The sequence below is a fragment of the Euwallacea similis genome, chromosome 18, assembly GCF_039881205.1.
Source record: "Euwallacea similis isolate ESF13 chromosome 18, ESF131.1, whole genome shotgun sequence".
NCBI classification, from domain to species: Eukaryota; Metazoa; Arthropoda; class Insecta; order Coleoptera; family Curculionidae; genus Euwallacea; species Euwallacea similis.
In genome coordinates this window covers 3,118,464-3,143,061 of record NC_089626.1, presented here as the reverse complement: position 1 = coordinate 3,143,061, position 24,598 = coordinate 3,118,464, and the positions used below count along the sequence as shown (strand labels likewise).

The window sequence follows — 24,598 nt, the reverse complement described above, 5'->3', positions numbered from 1 at the left end:
TTAGACCGGATAAGTCTGGATTTTTTTATTTATGCCTGGATGAGTTGTAGGCAATTCCTCCTACATTACACAGTAGGAATACCCACACATGGTTAAACACAGAAGAGCGGGAATGGAAATGCGAAACCAATAATTAAAATTTATCTGGCCCCCTAGAGACGGTCCTGGATTTTAACGATCAAGTCAAATTAAAGGTTTTTTAGATTTTAACGAATCGTCGGGGCGGCCCTGAACTTCATCCGAAGAAAAGAGAAGGCGTCATTCATTGCTCAAACCTCTTTCCGAGAGAAAATACGAGGAAAGTTAACGAAAGGCAATCCTCACCTCAAAGAGTTGCAGTTTCCAATGGCAAGACTGCATTTCAGCTGCTCTGCAATCCTGAAACCGGCTAAAATGACTCGAACTTCCCTACTTAAGGAGAAATTGTGAAGATTTTTAAGACTGAGGTCCTAACGCGAACTAATTCTAATATACAGGGTGTCGGTTTTCGGAACGCAACTACGATAACCCTGGTAACTATTAAAGGTATGCTATGGGTTAAATTGAAATTTCCGCCTTATATTCGCCAAAAAGCGCATAAAAATGTGAAAATCCACGGCGGCGCCCGTAAGAAGAAACGCAGTTGATGATGGTTGCCGAAAATCGAAACGTCGGCCGACTTAGCATCTTTTGTGGTTACTGAGATCCCTGTTGCTGAGCTGAAGAGGTACACCCTGTGCGTTTATCAACCTCTAAAACAACTTATCGCTCGTTATCCGTTTTCGTTCCTGCTTTCAAATTTGGCTAATAGGGGTTGTTAAAAAAATCCGAACTCCGGGTTACATTTCGGCCATATGACGATAACGTACCGTAAAATTGGATTATGATGGAAACTTGTTACCCGACGAGACATCAAAGTGTAACAAAGTTTGTGTATGTCGGGGCTTATTTTCGCGCTAATAGCGTCGTTTGTACGAAATGGATACGTCCTCGGCGCCCCCAAATTGAGTGCCGGAGATGAAAGGTACTGGCTCCATTAAGGGCCGAATTACGACGCGTTCTGGGGCTTTAATTATCTACTAAGTGCCTCGAACGCATATAGATGTATATCCCTAATATTATATATCAAGCCACTTTGGATAATGCTGAAATTTGTGTATAAACATAATAATACAGTGAATCATATTCCAGTGAATTATGAACCATATTACGCCTCTGCCTCAATTTATTGCCGAAAGTTTTATGTTTGGCTGCAGCTGCAATTCCGTTTCTGTTTTATAGTTTCAGTTTCGCACATGACCGGAATTTCATTAAAATAAAAAAACCAAATTAGCTGCCTGAGGGCAATAATTATAAATAGTAGTCCGTTGCAAAAAGCTTATTTATCCATTCGGAAATTAACCGTTCTGTGTCTGAATCGGCCTCTTTCGTCCACCCACTATATAGCATATCGACGCCGACCGCCGCGACGGAGGTGTCGTCTCCATGACGACGCGGTTGCGCCGACCTCGTCTGTCGATTTTTGATGTACGCCATCTTATGATGATGCGGACGCTACTGCACGGAATCTCCAACATGAAAAATGGAGTCTTTAGATCACTGAGGTATTCTAAATTCGATAGGCACCATGTAGGAAAAACAGGAGTATTTACATACTTATGCGGGAATTTGCGCCTATTTAAATTAGCTCTGCCGTTCCTTCTTCTCCATCATTGGGGGTGGCGCAGCCACGGCGTTTGTTTAGCTATAATTCCGATGCAGAGCCCGTTTCAACCCGCCGCCATCTTATGCATTTTACATGAGGTCCGCTGGACCTAACCTGCCTCAATCCAGCCCTACATACCAACCGGAGGACTTATTCACTTTCATAAGGGAGTCAAGGACGCAATTTCCATAAGATTCTTACAACAAATGAGATCCATATGTGCGCCGCATATCCGACGACGACGCCGGTGCATAAGTGAAATGAAAAGTTGTCGTTTCGGCGCTTTTCAGAGGATTCAAGTGCTTTTTTCCAACATTTAAAGGACGTTAATGGAGATTCAAGTCAGGTTAATTCTGGGTTCAGAACTCGAAGAGTCCATTACCAACCTAATTAACATGGAACTTTTGGTCTAGACACCAAGACCGTAACGTAGGAACGAGCATTTGCACGATTTGATCCGTTAATGCGATGAAGCTGCAGGAATTGTCTGAAATTTGATGGAAATTTTTATAGCGTGTCTTTACCAATGAAGACCGAAAATGTTCTGTTGATCTGTGGTCGCCGCTCGTCGTTGAATTGCACTTAGACCTCTTTTTCAGAAGATTTTTCTAACATTTTTTTGCTTCCTTGTGAAGCCGCCGAAGACCACAAAATTAAGCTGAAACGAATGAAATAACATTGAAACTCCAGGGGCGTCTCCTAATGGGCTGAAAAATCGAGGATACAGATTTTTACTATCTCCTTCTTCCGTTAAAAGCTTTTAGAAATTATTGCCCCTCTTGAAACGCTACTGAAAACCTGAAAGCTGAGTCGAATTTTGTACTTAAATTTGATTTATCACATCAAAACCCAGGTGCGTTGAGGTTTTGATATTCTAAAAAATATTTTTTAATTCTTTACAGTACGCCACTGTTAGTAAGCCCCTAAAGACTTGAACCACAAAGGAATTTTTTAGTTAGAAGAAAATAGTTAAGAACTCAATGTGTTTTAGTGTCAAAGCCCAGGGCCGTATCCGAAGGGATTATTATATTGAATTAATACAGCCAATGCCTATTTTGATCTTTTTGGAATAGTCCACATCAAAAAACCTTTTTTAAACTCTTGATACTCGTCACTGGAAGCCTGCAGCTTGTGAACTGAAGAAAATTTTCAAAATTGAAAATGGAGCTGTTACAATGAACTCGATTCAAACCAGCTTTTATCGCAATAAGAAATACGAGAATCCTGAGGCGCTTCGGGAGGTTTCAGTCATTAAGAGCTCTCCTGTCTGATGAGGTCGAATATAGAGGTCTTCAATTACTTGAGATTACAACTTGAAAGTTTTTGAGTTCGTTATGTAATCAATTAGTGACTCGATCACATCCCAACAATGAATGGCTTCTCCACGAAACGAGTTGCAAACAACGTTTGATCAGCATCCAATATTTTGCAGCCCCTCAGGGCTGTGCCGATAAGCCCCGGCAGGTTGACAGGATGACAAATGTTCCGTATCAGACTGATAATCGTTTAATACCAGGCGGTAACCCCTTCACGTCGTCGGCAGCAGCAACGTCGGGAATTTGCGGGGCCCCGACATACCGATCGGCCCTGCCGCCGCCGCCGCGAATTATGGGGCCATCTATTCCCCATTATTATGCCTGCGCTCATTTGGGGATGATTGATGATGTCTAAATGAACACAACTCCATCTAGAATCCTACTCCTCTTCTCCAACCCCCTCGAAGAAGTTCTTGTCCTGGGCCTCGATTGAAGAAAAACGGGGGACCATCAGAACAAAATAAACCATAAAACCCCCCGCACTTTGATGGCATTGCGTCACGGTGGGTATTATTATTCAAATTTCTAATTCAATATAAAGTCAATAAATTTGCATAACGAGGGAGGGTGCGCTTTGTGCAGGAACAAGTGGTCAATCACAATGGGATCTGTTGTGGAACACGCAGTTGGTTTTGGTAAGGAATGCGCTGATTGAACAGGGAGATGGTCTTAAAGGGATGGAATTTTGTAAATATTTGGGAATCGGGCCATAAAGGAATCCAGGTCAGCCTAGAGACTTTTTCGTGTTTCTCCTGCCTAAATCGCTTGCTCTAAGAGCGCAAAAAGCTGTAAGAGGTGTCTAGAGGAAACTCTAAGTTCCTCATCAGCGTTCGCAGATCAAAATGAGTTCTATTTAACCTGCTAGAAAAATATAAGTTCAAGACCAGGGACGTGCAGGGTGCTGAGAGGATTGTTACGCCCTCCTTTTGAACCTTTGACTGTCGCACTCAGTACAGTCTTAGCTATACCCTTAAAAAAGCTACCACATTATGTGCTATCAGTCCTGCCTTACCCCTAAACCTATTTCCCCACTAATTCCATCGAAAGTGACCAACCCATTTACAAACCTACATCCCCCGAATAGGAAATCAAAGGGAAACAGATCAAAACCCTCATAAAAGCTCTGTTCGAGCTGCTGACTGACGAAAAAGGACCGAAATAACAAAACAAACATTACAGGGGGGCCATCTTCGGCGGGCGGCTAAAACATATCGATTGCTGCGCCCCCCTCGCGCGGACGCCCCGGTATGGCGTCGCATGCAAATCAGCATGGCGGCGGCGCCGGCAGACGCTCTCGGTGCCACGCTAAAGGTACGTCCAGAAGAGTCGGCTATTGAAAATTGCCCAGCAAAAAGGTTGTTTAACTGCATCCGTTGCAATAACAGGCGTAAATCATCGAAATTTATTGCGAGCGAGGAACTTGGGGCCTGCAGCAGCCGAAGCAGTAGCAGGAATCGATTTATTAAATTAATTTCCGTAATTTATTGACATTCGTTCTGGTAATTTGCGTTATTTATAACTACTAAATGCGAAAATCGTTAATTTCGAGTGTGTGACATTTGAGTAACAAACGCTGAAGCTTCCATATGTATATCAGTTTGGAACAGCTACAGGAGAGGGAAACTAGACGAACCGCGCCACTGGGTTTCCTCAGATTTAAAGCTCCAAGATTGTTTTTCAAACCCCGGATTGTCGCAGAAACTTCGGCTAAAGATGCATGAAACCCTTCACAATCGAGCCATGCCACTGATGAGCTTGTCTAGTCTGTAGATTTTTTTAAAATCACGCTACGCCACTGGATGCACTGCATTCATGATTTTCAAATATTGTTCGTTTTTAAATCAGTGCCACGCCAATGGAGGTGCAAAATTACGATAAAAAAATATTTGATAAGCGCTAAAAATCATAAATGCATTTAAGATCGAGTTACGCCACTGAACTTTAGAAGTTTTAAGGGGCAAACGTGCATTTTACGGAGGTCCTTCTAAACGGCAGCGTCGTACTTTTAAAAGGGACAAAAACTGAGTGAACTAGAGTTTCAGCAGCGGATGTATTGAAAATATTTAGGTTTCGGATTGCTCTTTTAAGGTCGAGCTGCGGCCCTGAGCTTCATCAGCTTTAAAGCGCGAGAATCTCTTGGAAAGTCTTTGAAATCCAGGATTTTCCGGGGATTCCTCGTGAAGACACCCTTCCAAATGGGTTTATTGGCCATCGCATCCCTCTTATTCGTGAGAAACCAGGAATTAAAAATCCCTCCGGGAGGAATTTGGATGGAAGAAAAATCGGCTCAAGCTCTTGCCCGAAACCTCCATCACCCATTAACTACATTAAACCCAAATAGGATATCTCTATTGACTCAACTAAAGTAAACTCAACCCTTCCGCCGTTGCGAGGATTGCGTTGCCTTGATCTTTGGGGGGCGGCGTCCGCCGATTCACCCCTCGCAAGCGGCGGGGGCGGTCGCCTAATTGATGCGAATCGACCCTCATTTGCATTCGGATTGGCCGCCTTAATCAAGCAACGTTGCCGAGACCTCCAATTTATATTTCCCATGCATTAGAGATGCGAGTCACATGGTGTCTCCAGCCTGGACGGGCCCATTAAGGCACCCAAAAAAAAGCGCCCATAAAGCAAAATCTGCGCTTGTCGTGCCGCTGTCGCTGAATCGGGCACGGGCAAAAAAACGCGAATTGCAAATAGACTTAGTACCGTTATTTTGGGTCGGTTGGGCAGACTGAAAGCCCCATCTGAAAGGGGTTTTATACAGTTTCGAGTGCACTCGATGTCCCATTAAAAGTTCGTCCGAATAATGGGCTAATAAGCCGGAGCTGGGTTGGAGTGCGGCCTCGGGCTATGCGATACCTGTTGTCCATGGAGGGTGGTCCTTGGAGGGCTCAAGGCTCGTTGAGCAAACACTGTGGCAATTTTTAGGCGTGAAAAATCAATTACCCCCATTGCTCTCCACCCTTGGATTATGGTAATGAAGACCTCTTCTCTCTAGCACTATAAATCTCCTCAGTTCCCATCATAATTTTTTTCCCCTGATTTTCATATGCGTTCGCAGCATTTTCTAAGTTGGCCGTAATAACTCGCCCAATGACCCGTATGCGTGTCCCATAATGTTTCCGCCCGCTGCGCATTTAACAATACCACCCTTCGCGATATCCCCAAACAATGATAACAATCCAGAAATATTATAGATGGTATTGATATGTTCATTGCTACCATTAGCTACCGTTTTAATTCCAAACCCATAATGAAATAGTCCGTAACGAGCGGGTTTTAACTCGGAGAGTTTATCTTGCAATTATCGAGTCGAAACGATGATTATCGATCTGCTGGTCAATTATCGACGTCCCACTGGGCTTCGCATCAATCTAATCACGACCACGCTAAATATGGCTCAATAAAATCGCTTCCGCGAGTCGTTCCAGACTTTGGGTCATTAGGAGCTCAAGTACAGCCCCCGATAATATGCAAATGGAAAAAATTAGAGCTGGGTCAATATCGATTTTTCCGGTGGCGAAAACGGCTGATAGTGCCGGCAGCCAGCGTGCACGGTCTCGTAAATATATTTAAATATATGCGGCATTAATTCAATGCGCGGCCGACCCACTCACAGCTGACTTCGTTGTCGTGTTTGTAAACACAAGAGTTTCGGTCCCCAAGTGTCTGCTCTGGGCTTACCCCCTTCTTGGTACCAATAGAGACAATTTACTAATTGCTAGCAATGGAGATATCGACTTTATGTTGTTTCTGGAGATAGCTTGGGTCATAAAAGACAAACACTGTCCGCTGGTCACTCATGGATGATCTAGACGCTGCAGACCAATAGGAACGATTTACTATGACAGCCTTTTGTATCGCTTCTAGAGATGGTGTGGCTCATGAAGATCAAGAATTGCTAACACCGTCCACGGTTCATCCATGAACCTTGAGTATTCCAGGCGATCCAGACCGCCAGAGACTAATTGCTAAGAATCGGGATGTCGGTTTTACGTGGCTTGTACAAGTGGTGTGACTCATAAGGGTCAAGAAATGTATTGTTCATTTTAAGAATGTTGAGCGTGCGAGGTGTTCCAGACCGATGGGGACAAAATACTAATTTCCATTTAGTAGCTAATCACTGATTTTATTTTGAAGCAAATCTGGTAAGAAGAGAAGTAGTTCCCACCAAGAAGTGAGGTAAATCGAAACCAAAAACTCCAGAATTGTAATTACTCTGCTTAAAGCAAAATCAAGATTGTTAGATATACAGTGTGATTACAGTGATATACAGTGACCAGACTATTGTCTACAGCTAGAGCTATTTTCAAGGAAATTTATTAAGCAACAAAGTGATTCCAGGCCTAGATATGGGGTGAAGCAGAACTGCCATTTTTTTAAACTGCTATTTTGCTATTGAGATTGAAATCAACATTGTTGCTGCCAACCTAAATTATTTTCAATAAATATAACCATTATCGAGTAAAACTAGTAAGAAGGAAGATGGTTCTAGAAGTAGTTTTGTGTAATTTTTCATTTTTTTCTTTTTGGCTCCTGAGATTACGCCATTGTAAGGTTTCAAATGGTCACCCTGTATAGGCACTTTTGAATTTTTCGAGAAGAAAAATTTCGGGAAAACTCAGCAGATTTTAAAAACACGCGTGTATTAGAACCTTCGCGAGGAGTCTTAATGAGCTCCTTGAGTATCTTCACTTCATAACGAAGCACCCTTATTAAATTTTCAATTTAGAGCTCCAATTTGTCTTAAGTCCAGCCTATTTGCACCACTTTCATGCGGGTTTCCCTTCTAGCGACCATTGACGTCCCGAGGACATCGATAGAAGATTCCACAACGTTACGAGGCTGGACCCTTAAGCCAAAAAATTTTGGTTTTATCCCTTTCATGTATAGAATTTGATGCATCGAAATTTAATCCATTTTGGTAATGCAAAGTACCACACAAAGTTCCATTTAGTCTATTTTTGAAAACTGTACTTTTCCCTCGTTTCAGGGAAATTTGAACCCCCCATTCTCGCCATAACTCCGAGTTTCCCGCCCATGCGACCGTCGACGTTTCGGGGATACCAATTTATAATTGTTTGACCCTGTATGTCTCGCGTCTCATTGACTACATTTATTGAATTTTTTGGGGTTGAAAATGTGAATTTTTTGGTAATAACATAAATCATAAAATAGCTAATTTGCGTGCTTGAACCCTTGAAATAATACCGAACCTCGTGATTAAACTAATTCAATCTAATACTGAATAATCATGGTCGTAATAAAGTGGCTTGTAATGTTCCCGCTATTACCAACCCTCGCGTGTCGCTAATTCCCTGTTTGCTATAAATTAAAAATAGACCAAAATATCAATAACAAATGTTTGGCGGTGCAAAGAAAGTAAAAAACCAATCGCGTGCCGTTTTCCTTTTAAACGCTTTATTAAAACCCCGGCACCATGAAGAATAACCAGAAACCGTTGGGTGTATATATGTGTATATTGAGCGTGAAGCCGCAAACAACCCTTTCAGGGCTGCGTCGCCCCCCAATTTGGGGTTTATCTCCCCCTGGAACGTAAGTGCGACTGTATCATATGCAAATGGAAAGATCAAAGCAAATCCGACGTCTCCTGTCGTTTCACACGTTCCCACTTCGAGTGGCCTGTTTTTTCTCGAAATTTCCTCTCTGCTGAAAAAATCTTCTTGTTTCGTTTAAAAACGTGCAAACAGCAGCAGTCTCTTCGTGGCATATTTTAGCATGTAAATCCCGTGGCGGATTGCACTGCATAAAATAGAGAACACGGTCTGCTTGATTTGCATAGCTCAGCTGAGGGAAACAATCGATGCTCGGTATTGCCGCCTGCTTTTGTTTCTTTAACGGCCGAGTTTCCACGAAAATGCACGAGCGATGTTTTGTTTCGGGCATTGTTTCGGAATATTCTATATATCTACGTTAGAGACCATGCTAAAAGAAGCAGATTTGCATTGTAATGTCATGGAAAGAATGATTCCTCATAAATTTTTATTCGAACCAAATTCTGTTAGGCTCGAGGAAATGGGCGATATTAGCCAGTGTCTCGGAAACTAAAAGAGACACTACTGCTCGGTTTTTGTAGGCCTCTAGAGAGCCTACATTTGTATGTCCATAAAGTCAGGACACATCCATTGGTATGACCATAAAGTCGAAATGCATGCCTAGCAAAATTGGTCAAGTCATAATCTCTAACGCCCAACTGCGATTTCTTGTAGCGTGAGCCGCATAAATTCTGTGCTCCTTCTTTCATTTTTTTACTCCTCACGCCCCGGTAGGGGTTGTCTCATCGTGTGAGGTGTATGAAGAGTTATCCCCCGAAAAAATGAATCATAATTTGCCTCAAACCCCCAAACCATGCCCCTGTATGGGAATTTGACGAATGGTGAAAGAGCGCCAACAAACTTCCCTTCAAAATGAACTTAAAATATGGAAAATGATCTGATCACTTAACTGGTAACTTCGGTAGCACATGTTTTAAATTATAGCTATTTTTTATGTGGTCAAACGACCTGTCCAGAGTGACCCTCCCGAAAGCAATAGGTTTGATGTACCAATCAGTCGACAAACACATCTTCAGGCCGCACAAAAAGAAGTTTTGCCTTCACTGTGAAATTCTACAGCGTGGATTCCATGCGACAGAAAAAGTTGTTGAAAAGAGTCAACAATTGAGGAACTCTATCCTCGAGGCACGCCAATGAACTGCCTCTCGCATAGAGCTTGATGAAAGGCAAGAAAGGAATGGTCCGAATATGAGCAATAAAGTTGTTGATTGCGAAATTAGTCAAAGACGGACTGGTAGCGTAACTGAACCATCAAAATGCGAATAAAACGCACTATTAGTCTTCAAATAACTGCTAAAAATATAGATTTGTAATGTCCAAAAGCAGGTTTTTAAAGATGGGAGTACATGTGATATGCTATATTGGCGCCCTTTAAGGACAGGCATCGCTAGTTTCTTAGGAATATGAGTAAATAAAAGATGCCACAGCTAGGGAACTCAAGAATATTGTCCCAAGTAACAATAACTGAGCTGTATAGGGGGGGACTAAGCCATCTTCCTCGGAAAATAGAATGTGACTATCCAAAGAAATAGGAAAAGTACAATTTTTTTTAATTCTGAAAAATATCTCAATGCCATGGCACACCATTGGAATCACTTGGAAATCCGATAGTGTCAATAGCCAGATATAGAGCAGACAGAATTGATGAATTGAATATCTTTTTTTTTCTCAAATTTTCGAACAAAGTCTTGAGCTTTTAGTACTCTTCCGAAAACCCCAATTTTAAGCTAAACAAAATTGCTAAATTTGAATACTTCGATGTTTGATTTTAGACAGAAAAAAAAGTCTAAGGAATGACTTTGAACGTTAAATAAAAAAAAGAAAGTAGTTAAGGAAATGAGGTAAAAACAACACGATGAAGGAAAGAAAAGTAAACAAAGGAAATTAACGGACATGTGAGAAAGTAAAACTTAAAGGCAGACGCAAAAATGAAGCAAAAAGGAACATACACAGAGGTCAAATGAACTAGAAAGGACATAAATAGAATCAAATATACCGAACTTAGATTAAATTTAGTCTCCAGCTATTTTCAAACACATTTTCCCCAAATCATCATTTTTCCCCTGCAAAAAGCAAAATTCTTGTTAAAGAATGGAGGAAAAACCTTTAATCTAGTCTTAGCAAACTTCGCCTTTTTTTACTTCTTCCATTTTCGCCCGCCTATACACCTTAATCCCAGTATGATCTCATCTCAATTTTGTGTCTGTGTAGAAGTTTTAGTTTGGTCTTGCCCACTCCTCTCCTAGTTTCTGGACCACAAGAGCGATATAGATCCAGTTTCCCGAGGAAAGTCTCCATCGGCAACTATCTATAACTGTGCTTTGAGACGCTCCACTTTATGTAATTTGTAAAAAAATCTTCTTTATTTATTAATCCGCCACTGCTCAAGATGAAAAAAACCAACCGTGGCGACATGAAGGGCCCGGGGCCCGAACAAGACGTCGGATTAATGAAATGTCACATGATTTCAATATCAAAGGGATTTTAATAGATAATAAAGCGCGGGCAGGCGTGAAAATTGTTACCAGAACCAGGATATACGACGTACCGGCAACGTGAAGTAAGAAAATTACGAAAAACGCAAAGAAGACGACGTATCAGGACCGCACTGAGCCCTCTGTATGCCTGTAAATATCAACTAGTGCTGCTCCATCGTGAAGTGCGCTAAGTTTAATACAACCAAGATGTTTTATAAAGCTACAAGGAGGAAATTTGTGCAGTGGGGTCCTGGATTTGGAATAAGGGAAAACTGCGAAAAATGTAACGCGTGGAGCTCATTTCGGATTCAGCAGCTCTTATTATGCGGATCCGCCAGGAATTTGTTGAAAAGACGAGGCTAAATATAATAAAGAAGGAACGTCGCGTCGGTCGTTTTCTATACTATACAATTTTAGACCGCAATATATTCGACAAACCTCGAATCGCTCGAATATTTTTCAAGCCATAAACCTTCACTTATTATGCTCCTACAAGACACAAACAAAATCCCCGAATTAACAAAGTTTCTCCCTCCATTCTCCTTTACAAATGAAAATTAGAATTTATTACCCCAACTTTTCAGACTGTTTTAATTTCTCTGCTCCCATATTTTAAATCATCAACTTTTCCGCTAAACGCTGATACTCCTAGCGCCCCCTCTACGCAAAGCTCCACATCACATACTGTCAACCATTTTGTCGGACGTTACACCTCCGTCCCGCTAGGTGTTCTTCAGTAGGCGCACGCTTATTGGAGCAGGCAGGGGGGCTCCGCCCTTTGGAAATCCCCACTCCCCAACTCACGGTCGTCACGTGTCCCACTCCACGTGTGACTCCCCTGAACGGGAGCCCTCTGGGGGTGGGGGGCAATAAACACATCGTTAGGCTAAAGATCCTTTTAAGACGGGGGCATTTGAAAGGGATTGTTTGTTGTTTTGACGATGTTAATTTATAATTGGGGGTGTAGATTGGATTTGGGTATGGGTCTCTCTGTTTGAGGTTGTAGTGGCACTTGAGCAATCAAAAGAAAATGAATGTACACGCTTCAGGTGGAGAGTTAGTACCGTGACAAAGAACCGTTCCTGCAGTTGTTTCCTTTAATTAACACTAACGTTGTTGGTGTGTAGAACCATAAATCATTATTTTTTGTCTTCTGTACGTGTACCGTTGGTGTATGTGCTTGCAAGCAGTAATATGTAGCTAATTGTTAAAGTTTATTAATAAAAGTTAATTACAATGACAGTTTATAATAAATCATATTACATTTTAAATTCTTAATTATATAGGCTCTTCCCCGGCATCTTCACGTCTCCGTGTAAAAGGGGAAAGTCCTGCAATAATACAAGTTAAAATTATCATTTTAAGAGCAACAGATTAAATAAATTCACTCAATTACCTGGTTAACACGCGTGAAACTCTGAATTTTCCTAATTGAATATGAAAAATGAAAAACTTTTGCCACGCCACTGATTTCCTATGAGGTTATTGCTTTATTTACTTCCCTTTGGAAAAAATTTTATCGCTAGTCAATTAAAACCAGTAGCGTACAACTTAGTATGGGCATCTTTACTTAAAGAATTTTCGTGACCATTTCGTGAAAAATCAGTCATTAAAATGCTCTCGCTACGCTCATGATTTTCTATACCATTACTTTTCCATGCGTTGTTTTTATTGGAAAAACATTACCTATACATTATCACCGTACTTGTATTATACACACTTCTCAATTAAAATCAGGGGCGTTCGGAGGCCCATTTGACGCAAGTTAGATTTTCTTGCTTTTCCGAAGTGGCAGACTTTCTCAGGTGCTTTTAAATGCTGCTTTAACGTTATGTTCGGCCATGTTTAAAGTAGTGTTAAAAGTAATTGGGAACATTTGCTTTTTTTCGGAGTGCCCATCCAACCAATTAGATTTGGATGTAGAAGGAAAGAGAAGATGAAGAGGCTACAACGGAAGACTGAAAATCACCACTGAGAGTAATTCACGCGAGATGCGACGCGATTCTTCTAAGTCCATTCTTAATGAGCTAGATTCAGGGTATCCTTTAACTTTTAAGAAGGTCTTGCTTTCTTCAGTGTTTCCCCTTTATACGGAGTTTAATCGTATTTTTCTGGATCTTCAAATACTTCGGAAAAAATTCCATTAACGCCGTTTCCGAGTTGATCCCGATACTGTGCGGCTTCCATGGTCGATATGAGGCCGATGCGATAGGAGACTAAAATCCAAAGATGTATGCATGCAAGCGTCGAGGGGGACGCCCTTAGAGTTTTGACGGCTTAAAAACCGTATATCCTGAGCTAACCCGAACTGTCACAAAGCATTTCAATGAAGCAGTCCACCGCGGTGTTCTCAATAATATACCCTTCACATCTTCATTGTCAGTCTCAGCACAACCACGGGCTAAACCAATCAAGTCACTCTTCACCAATATTCTCAGAAATCTGCAAAAGATATGTCGACTTTCATATTTAATGTCCCCGGTGAAATTAGTGGGGACAAAGCCCAACGAACCACGAGTTCAATCATTATCACGGAGAAATTCACACAGGCTAACCAAGTTAATTAAGGTTTTTATTCGCCAATGACGGGCACGTATGTTTGTTCTGGCATAGACGATACGATCGACTACACCATTTCCCGTTGGCTTTATGGTTCCTTGCACAAACCACCACAGATGGTTTTCTATGCACAACTTTTTCGTTGGAAATGGCCGATTTCGTGCCGAAACAGCCCAATGAAACGCGTTTAACAGCCCCCATGAATATGCATGGCCGCAGATAGCCGAGTGTTGATATGTCCAATGATCAAATTGGTGTCAAAGGCAATCTTGTTAGCGTGGATGAAATAATTGAAAACTTCCATTAATCGAGATTTACGTTTTCCCACATTTTTTTTCCACTGTACGGACCTCCCATGTAATGGTGAATGGAAGGAAAAGAAAGACAGAAGAACTTCTTGTCGGTCGGTATTTGTATACATTATGTCGACTGCGAGACGAGTTGAATGCTGATGTCAGGCCGTGGGAGAATCAAACCCATGGAGCAGCAACTGGCTTCTTAATGGCTGAATTGAAATAATGCAGGGTGCAAGAAACACATAAGTCGGTTTTGCGGCTTGTTCGGGGCACCTTATGATACGCTTCATGTTGTCATGCAGAATCCATCCAAGGTGTGTCCTTGGGGCACGTAGACCGTGCGTGTCCCAAGGACCTGTCCGGAATAAAGCCATTATCGGACCTATCTGCATGTCGGGACTTTAAACAGTTCGAGGCCCAACTACGTGAACGGTTTCGCAATTTATTTATTCTCAACCAACGAAACTTCTGTTCTGGTTCGTTTCATTCACAAACGTTCCCGATTAGATCTCAGACCAAGGGCAAAGACCTTTTTGGTTAGGTCGATACCAGAGAGAAATCAAACCAAATGCCACACACAGGTTAACAATTTGTTTTAACAAGGTCGGTTTACGAGTAACGAGAAGTTGATTCTTCTTCGTGAGACTGGTTTGGTGGGGTCACCACTACGCCATCCATAATCCATGGAAGCAGTTTTGCAGTTAGAGCATGCAGTCATTATAGCCGTTTTATGGTAGTTCTGCGTTGGCGAAAAGTGAGTTAGATGCGACGTGTCTTAAAAGACATTGGAAAAGGAAAGTGTAAGAAACCACTCTTTGTTCTGAGTTTTCAACGACTTCAACGATTTTCGCTTTCTTTTTCTCCCGATTTCTTTAGGCATTTTCAGCGTTTTATTAGGGCAATTTTCAGCGAACCTAAATCAACAAGAACACTTCTCAAGAAAAGAGACAGAAGATATAATATTTGCTCTCACGTTTTCGCAAATCACGAGTTTCGCAGACATATTAGATATGGTTTTACACGGATAACAAAAATACACTTTTAACAGTATATTTGCATTAATATATCACTCAAGAACAAAGCATTCAAAATTCAAAAAAAACAAATTTCGATTTAAATTGGGCGCCTTCAGAAACCAGTGTCGCTTTATCGCAGCAGTGGCACTGCGTTGCAGCGCTGACTTAAGGCTGTAAAGAATGTAACTTACAAAGTTGGAATTTTGAATATTCGATCGACTTGACAGTTGCCTGTTAAATAAAATTGTTAGACAGTAAGCACATTCCAACCTCAACCGTTCCTGCGGTCGACCAACACAGAGTCCCTGGATGCGCCCATTGAAATTGACTTGAAAATTGTCATGAAATTTATAGTTTTTTTCACCTAACGGGATCACTAACGCTCACAAATCCATCACGAAAGCTGAAAGTATAAGCGTAAAATTGCGTTTCCAAGGAATGACAAAGGCAATAAGCGTGCGAAGGGTTCTTTTCGCTTGTAATTAGAAAAAATACAGTCCGGTCATTTGGCCTAGATGCGAAGCCGATAAAGCCGCATTTATGGCGAGATCCCGGTCAAGATACATATTTTTCCTTAATTGGACCTATATCGAGCCCGAGCAGGGGGAAACCCTCTGGGCTCTGATATACTTCTTTGAAGTCAGAACGCTTAACCCCCTATTATTGGCATTAAAAAGTGAAGATCGAGTATCTGCCAACGACAACGTCTGCTTATAAAAAGATAAAGTATCTCCCGAAAAACCGGTTGATGGATGGCCCAGGCCGTCATAAATTTGCCTAAAGAAATCCTCGGGGGTGGTTTAGTCCCGGTTGTTTGTGTCCATCACTACTCGGGCTTTCCACGAAGAAAAATGCTTTCGGCCGTTATGCAAATAGGCAACGGTGATGTTGTTGGGTGGTAAAAATAAGGGTAAAATAAGTAAAAGCGTCCGTTACGCAACGAACAGTCCGATGGCCGATAAAATGCAAATCTAAGTATAAATATTCATGGGGACGACAGATGTCGCCCGCCGCCACCGTCTGCGGTACACCGGAATTTCGGTTCCGGTGAATTCCGGTGCGACCTGCTGATGCGGTTCCCAAGATATTAACAACCCCCATGTCCTGAAAGAATCAAACGCACGAGTTTGTACCCGAAACAGGGCCGATTTGAGGCGCATTCCACAGCCGCCATTAAAATTTTAAAATATTCTAATATATGGATATGAGATGTATCTTTGAACCACATTTCTAGGTCAAGGAAGTATGGAAATCCGGTAATGTTTTAGTTTTAGTGGCGGCTCAAGAATACCATTTACTCCACAACTTAGTACATATGCAGGTCTGAGGGCAGTAAAAAGACAGTTTGTTTAGCGTGTGAACTCGGCTATATGATACGGGGTGACCGTTTTTAACGAAATGCAAATAAATGGTAATGTATGTATCGGAGATGAATCTCCCGACGGTTTTTGCCCGGGTTTCCTTCCGGCCCGTAATTGCCGCCGCCACGGTGCATTATCTCTCTATCTGTCGGCGGTATTCCGTATTATTACATGCGTACGATGCAGTCGTGTTGAACTTGTTAATGTGTATCCAACTTTTCATTTTAATGTGGGGTCCACGGGCCGACTCATTCAATTCATTCTTAAAAGGAAAATGGAACCGAATTGGGCCAAAACAGGAAATCGCTTCCAAGAATCTAGTTCTCAAAGTTGGAGCAATTCCTGAGAACCACACTAAAATAGTTCAGTCAAACGCCATTTTAACGCTTGGGGATGTCCTCCTCCTCAGACTCAAGAATTTGGGCCCTGATTGTACAGGAACATGTGAAGGTGAAAACGAAACTTTCAGTGACGTTGGTTTGATTGAAACAATTAATTCACGCTCTTATATGCTCCTATAGAATCCAGGCCCAGGAAGGTTGAGGGAAAGTTATCTCAAAGTATTTTTTTAAATTTTGTAAATTCGAAATAAATCTTGCTGTTTAGATTTACACAGGAAATTGCTTTTGGGTGCGACAAACTCATTTAAGATATCTGTTTCACGCTAGTTGATGACTGGTGCCAGCTGTGTTTTACCGAGGCACATAAAATCGACCTAACTAAACGATAACTTTAATGTTTTTTTGCGAATTTTAATACTGCGAACTCTTCTACACCAAAAAGCATTCAGCACAGAACTCGTATCTCTGGCGGTTTCGATTAAGTTTCAATTAAGTGATCCAATAATTTATCAAAATATCTTTTTTTAATTGTATTTACTCCTTCCTGAATACCACACCATAACTCATCTCTTCTATTAGGTACGAATTTGTATAGTAATGGATTCAAAAAACGTCCCAAAAAGAAATCAAATAGGTTTAAGTCGGGAATTCGCGGCGACCATAGATATTTATCACCTCGTCCAGTCCATCAATGTGGAAAATTCGTCTTCAAGAGCTTCCTTACATGTATAGGGTGATGAACAGGAGTGTCATTTTCTAGAGGAATTTCCTCCAAACCGTTTTTCAAAAAAATCAAATATCATTTCCCATTCAGTTTTGTCGAAAGTTCGGCTGGTACTCAAATAATATCTCCCAAAATTCTACGTCACACATTTAAGTGAAAAAAATCGTGTGGTGCTCGATTCCTGTGATGCCTCCAACCACTTGTCCTGCCGATAATGCTGTATCAACGTCTTTACATGTCTGTTGAGGACCTTAGGTATTCTTTTCAGTCCATTATCTTCAATATCTCCATGTTTTACGTTTGTTCGTTTTTCGCTTCTGTGCGATTTTACGTTAAGATCTGTTCATTTGTCACTTAAGTCATTCCCCCTCGAAAACCTGCCATTCTAATTTGTCCTAATAGTTGTAAACCGAGTCTCAGAGGAGGTCGTTCCGCGATAAGGTCGCCCTAATGAAGATTGTTTAATAACCATGAACAAAAGAATATCCTTGCTTCGTTAATGCAAATGGTGGCGTTCATTTTGCTCCTTGATTAAGTAGAAATGTGCGTGTCGAGCAGATTACGAACAGGCAAAAAAGTCTTTCAGCTGCTTATAATAAGGCTTTGTTTACACATTGGGAGAAAAGTACTGTTGGAAATGACAAGACAATACTGGTCCATCAATTGTGGCGACACCATTGTGCTTTTCTCGGTATTTAGTGGGATCGAAAAGCGCATTCAAAGCCTACGCGAGCCATTTAAATAAAGAATGAGGTGTAGAAAATTATATGCTCAATGAATATGTTAATCTCGGACATATTGCTTCCATTGTGGGCATATTGATGTTATAACTTCTTAATGGGCTTGGTGATTTTTCCACACTTCAATCCCATTTGCATACGCAGGAAAACCTTCTTATTCCTCGAAACTTTGAAGAGTCCTTTAGGGCGTTATCGCTTGTAAATAATGGCAATTAGATTCCAGATAAAAATTCAATTTCCGTTTCATTAATCCCATATGATTTGGATTCGAAAATGACTTTGGATAATTTTAAGGTGATGAGTTTGAATTATTATTTCCAAGGGGGTTGGAACGTGATTAGGGACGATGCGGTTCAAGAGTTTGGCAAGGTAATCCACGAGACGTAAGTTTAAAGACTGGAAGTGCAGGATCTTGAACAATTCCTAGGAATTATGTAAAAAACGCAGTTCTGTAAAAGTTCTTCAATTTTATCTTAAGTGCTGTCATGCCTTTTTCATGAATAAGTCTGCGAATTCCGTGAATAATACAGAACACTTGGGGCATAATTTAGGAATGAAATCGGGGAGATAAGCCATGTTGTCATCAGCTCTGACTCTCCTCCAGAAGTTTTATTCGCGGGGAATTATCCCCATTAGGAAATCTAGCCCAAGAGCCGACAGTGAAATTCTCTAATATCTCTTGGTCTCGCCGCAACTTGCTGAGGTACGATCATGAATGCGAAATTTTACTGTTTAACCTGCTCACTCTGCTTCATTTTTTTTTTACCTTTGGATATCAAGAAACAAAGACACCACTACTGTTTCTTAGATATTGCCATCATGTGTCTTTCAAGCGAATCTTCTAACTCTGAGATTCTGTAGGGACCGTACATTCCCTATGATTCTTAATTTCTCTGATAAATATCAATACGAATTTCATCGATCAAATGTACAAAAACGAAATAAAAAAATCAATTTTTCTTTAAATTATAAATTTGTGGAGAGTTTTAAAGAGATGCTAGTACTTTTCGTATATTTTCTAGTAGGTTCAACCCAAAAGTCGAACTCGTAACCCGATCTGAGAACTAGAACTCAGGAACCGAACGCGAACCCTGAGCCGGATCACGAACTCGAAACTTGAGACCCAAACTCTGAACGGAAACTCAGAACCCGAATTCGTAACCCAAACGCGGAACCAGAAATCTGAACTCATAAACCTAATTTAAACACAGAACTCGAACGCGGAATACAGTGGTAAAATAAATCAAAGACATTAAAAAGAATGATATTGCTTCGGACACATAAAGAAAATGTGAAATATACGACAATTGACCCAGTTCACCAAATTAAGTTTTAAATAAGCAAAAACAGCTAATATTCTGCTAAGTATTCTTAAGCTATCGCATGTTGGAGATTTGCCACCAATTATGAAATTAGTGCGAAATTTTGCTAACTCGACTATTTGTATCGATCTGGGTTTTTGATGACTTCAAACCCAGAATAAGATTTTAAAATAACTCAAAGGAGCAGAAAAGAATGATATTACTCCGGAGATAAAGTAAGTACAAAATATACAAAACTCAACTAGGTTCATATTCCAGATTCATAGAAAACATATAGAAAAGTAGACTTTTGATACAGAATTTTTACCAAAGAGGACACACTGACAATCCATCAGCATCCGGAAATTGAAAGGACTTTAATGGCCCTCAAAGGTAGTTTAATCCTGCACTGCTTTCGGAAGAATTTTAAAGCATTCCCTGAGTACCCCTGGAAGCCAAAAAACGCGCTGCTGCCCCCTAACAGGATTGAAATATCCAGGGGCTGGCTTATTCCGATTCGAATAAATATTTGTCTGGAATTTGCATGGAACAGTGTCTTCTTCCTTCGACATTTTCATTTAGAAAATGCGAGTCCTGGAGATTTACTTTAAAAAGACAAACACGGCCTAATCGCATATTCAACTTGGGGCGGGGAATTGTCCAAACCTTTTTAACTCGAGTAACTACCCGGCCATATTGCAGGACAGGATTCAGGGGACGCAGCGTGAAAAATATAATAATTCAGACCGGATCCAGAAGACGGTTGGTACCATTTATATAGGGAAACAACCCCAAACAAGCGAAATTTCTCTATTGATGTCACCATCTTCAAATCACTTGAAAAGTGAGGAAGATACAGTCTAAAAGTTAACATCGGCAACTTTGCTCTTTTAGGTCCAGGCCGGACTTGCAATGACTAGTAGGCAACCCACCGTACGCTATCATTTGTTGATGTAGGCGTTGTTGCCGCCTCCGCGAAAGCCCGTTTCCTGTTAGTGAAAACCACATGATCTGAGTTGTCTTCAGGTTAATATCTTTGTAATGGTTTCTGGATTGGGTCTATGACCTTAGATGTTGCTTATTTAGGCTGTTGCTCGACAGTTAGATTTCACTTGAATAATTCTTCAGAACTTGTTTTGAAAACTTCGTGTCCAAGTAGCGTGACGATGGGAGTAGAATTTTTCGGTTCTCACTCGAGGGACTCTCTGTGGCCTGACCCTTTCAGGCACTTGTAATTTCTTACTTTTTGCTTGTCCGGCCCTGCTCGAGAGATAGAATTGCAATTTATACAATAAGTTTACCGTAAATATTTGGCTCTAAAGGCGGAATCCAAAACACATTTCATTATTATAAGCAGTCCGCATAAATGTTTTTTAATGAAGCCTCGCGCCGGGCCGGCTACTGTTTCACCCATCCTTCTGGGGCCGAGCTAGGTAACGAATTTTCTGCATAAAACCACAATTTCCAACACTGTCTAACACTTTGATTTATGGGCAAATAGCCGAAATCTTAGGGAAAATTGAAAATTCTGGAACGGCCAACCTGACCAGAGTCCCCAAAATATTTCAATTACCGGACGGAGGAAAGCCCCATAAATTACCATTTTCTGACCGCAAAGGCTTTTTGTCAGACCCATAAAAAGATGGCAAGACATAAAATATTTTTGTTGCAACTTCTCGGCAGCGTGTTCACTCAATATATCCCGATTTTCGGCGATTTTACGACTTTATTATACTGCAGCTCAGGTTCATAACGGGACCCTGGATTTGCCAGATTTTCGTCCTGTTATGATGTCGTTGTCGGTTTTATTAAAAGGCTTCCCACCCCTTAAAAAGATATTAGTTCTGATATTGCTTTAGTTATTTCTTAAATTTCAGAACCTTTAAACCTCAATTCTCGACAATAGAGGCTCTAAATAACACCCGGAAAAAAACTTTTCTTATTTTCCCAACAAAGGTAAACTTCTTTGGGCACTTTGAGGCCTTATTCACGACACAATTCGCGAGAGCCGAAAGCTGACGGAAAAGTCTGCTAAGTAGACTGATTTCACTTGTAAATGGCCGCTCGTATTCGTCCTCCAAAGGCTTTCCAGCTTAAGGATTATGTAGATTTTAAATAACTTTTCTTTTAATGCGCCTCACTTTTGAGTGCTCCTTCTTTGCCTACATTATTTATAAATATATTTTACTTTCGGACGGGGACTTTCGTCGAGAGTGAAGAAAAGTTGCGAGGGAATTAAAACTAAGCTGATTGAGTTTTATTGACTCCCTGGTTCGTAAAAAACGAAATGGGAAGATTTAGATTTTTATAAAAAAGTATTAGATTTATGTAACAATAGGGAATTTTTACCGTCTAAAAACAAAACTTAAGTAAATCAAAATTTGTTTTTGGGAAAAATTTCATCAAGGAAATTCATCAACTCATCATCAGAGTTTCAGGCGATTTAGGAGTTTACGATGGCTGAACCCTTTTTTATCAGTAAACTCAAACGTTCAATATTTTCCAAGTTTTAAGGCATCCACTGGCCAGCCATTTCACGGAATGTTCCACACATAAAAACGGGTCAGAGGACACCGGTGTCCGTTCTGACACTCTGCGTTAGAACATGGCTCTCATTCGCACCACGCCAGTGCAGATCCCATTCATGCGTTATTCATATTTCTTCGTCTCATAGCGGTCATGTTAAGCAGACACAGCTTTATCAGCAGACACACGTGTCTGGTCTCGAGTTCGCTCTAATTCGCATTATCAAAGCGCATGGAACATCGAGGGTCTGCATCTTCTCGTACCGCTTGCGCAGTGTTAATAAGCCGTAGCTGTGTGTTTTGGCTGTTTACTTAGTACGCCACTGTTGCCTTCGGGCCTCGAAATTTACATATGAATTTAAATTTGACGATATTTCAACTTTTTTAAAATATCATATACCAGAGGCGTAGCTAGGGCCTCTGAAAAATAAAATTAAACGTTACTTTACCTCGTTCTAAATTTTAAAAAAATTGTCTCCTTTCGTACACCACTGTAAACTGTACTTTTCGACCCAAAATGTACTTGTTACTTAAAAATTGTCGAAATTTCAATGCGCTTCAAATACCAAGCCCCAGAGATGCACCGTAAACCTTCCAGTAATAGTTGAAACCGCAGATAAATTTAATCTAGCGTACTTAAGTCTTGCTTCGAATCTTTTATGATTGATGAAAAACTCTGGTGCGCTTTGGTATGGCACTGTGAACCCGGCCATTTAGCTAAAATTAAGAAAAAGATCTAAACTTGGCAACAGCGCTGAGTTTAGTACACCCAAGTTCATTAATCTGCGTTTGATATTTTTTGAGATGTGTATCGAGGCGATTCCAAACTTTTTATTGGTTATGTACGGAAGTACTCAAATTTGAAGAAATTTTGATTTGGCGAAAACTGCATCGCTCTATTTTAAGGTTTATTTTCAAATAGTGATGCCCGGATTAAAGAGCTTTGTTTGGGTTACTTGCCCCAATCATTGCGGCATTGCCAGACTTACTGGCTGACGCACAATACGTCCAAAATCATAAATGTGGATTGCGAACGGACTGAGCCGAATGAGAGTTATTCTTCTTAATGTTAACTTCTACAGAACGACGAGGATGGCATCATGAAGGCGCCCTCTATACTTTGCAGCAACGACACACCAATCACCCACTAGATGGCGCTTCCGGACACAGTCACCAAGAGGTCGCGAAGAAGAAGACGCTCTTCGGGGATGACGTCGGAGACGCGTCGCGACGACCGACGTCAGAATGTGCCATCACCAACACCCTCCTCAACTTTATACCTCGTCGAAAGGGGGGGCAGCCACTTTTTATTCCATCCGACGGAGTCGGTGGCTCATCTGCAAGTCCAATAACACACCTAATTATCAAGTTAATATGGCCATTCTGTATGGCCGTTGGGAAGAGGTTTATATTCGGCTCGAGCCCCGACGAAGACGGCGAGACGTCCAAAAAGCAAACGGGAAAGAGACGCCCGACCACATTGATATTATAAGTAAGTTCAATAGCTGTATTCATTTGTAAACTAAGGCCCTGGTATACATTCAGGGATGGCAGAACTCATGTATGTTTCATACAATTTAAAGCACGGTATATTCGGCGACCGACAACGTTGCCAAACATGCTGATTTGTGTTGCCAACCCTTGCCTCTTCCTGGAACTTGAGAGAAGAGGCTCGTTCACGAAGAAATGACGCTAAGAAAGATCTTCAACATCTGGCACGTTCAGCTGCAGTCCGTTGATGTTAGCTGGTTCCTCCTGATGAGGAGAGTGAGTTTGGATCGGCAACATCGCCCCCTCAATGGTCGTAGGAGAGTACGCTGAATATGCAACGAGCAAAGAAACACCCCGGTCCCGGGAAAGAAGAATGCATAATTCAAGATGGAAATTAGAAATAAATTAAATATGAAAATTACGGGCCAAGAAAAAGCTCCCATCGATTATGTATGCAGCGAGGAAAAATTAAGGGCTAATGAAGAAAGAAGCGCGCGGCGAGGCCGAGGTGGACCCAGGTGGCGCCCTAGACGACTTTTTAAAAGCAAAATTAATCAAAAACTCTTCAAGAAGATTTATAGGGTTGAAGGCAATAAAAAGAGCCACTTTTTCATCAGCTCCTAAAATATGTGCCGTTTGGAGGAGCCGCTTCCTGGGTGGGACTCCTCGACCCCGATAACCGAGCCTGTTTAAACGTGATGTGCTGAATTCATACATGCGAATGTGCAGCTTATCGAAGGGCCCCCTTTCCCGCATTTCACGCAGACGATGACTGGACACTCTCGATGGACTGGAAGTAATATCCTTTCCAGATAAACTTTGTTTTGATTGAACCACGTTGGATCCAGACAAAGTCAAGTATCTTGCTCCTATTACGGTTTTTTCCTTATTCCAATAAACTACTAGGCGTTTTATCCACGTCTCCACATATGTGGACCCCTCGCTGTTTCAGCCCGTCAAGCGCCTAAGTCCTGGAAAATCCCGGATAACGTTTAGATTCTCTTTTTATATCCAATAACGTGGGCTGATGTTTCTTTTTCATGCTCTCTCCACGCATATTTTAATATTTTATTGTCTATGGAGGAATGTAATAAGACAAATCTGGATTAGAGCTGCAAATAAAGGTTCGAGCCTGAATAATCCAGAAAGTGACATTGAAGCCTGAAAATACCGAGAACTTCTTTCACA

The 24,598-nt window shown here is 41.2% G+C and overlaps 1 protein-coding gene and 1 long non-coding RNA gene across 2 annotated transcripts in view; both read right to left on the bottom strand.

The window, feature by feature from the left end:
* Positions 1 to 24,598, bottom strand: part of sky (GTPase-activating protein skywalker) — a 201,400-nt gene that overhangs the window by 127,387 nt on the left and 49,415 nt on the right. The gene's annotated exons all lie outside the window — the stretch shown is intronic.
* LOC136414773 (uncharacterized) lies at positions 12,252 to 22,939 on the bottom strand. The gene is made up of 2 exons (XR_010752564.1): positions 22,880 to 22,939; positions 12,252 to 12,387 (listed from the first exon to the last, which is right to left on the bottom strand). It is a non-coding gene; the product is annotated as an uncharacterized lncRNA (long non-coding RNA).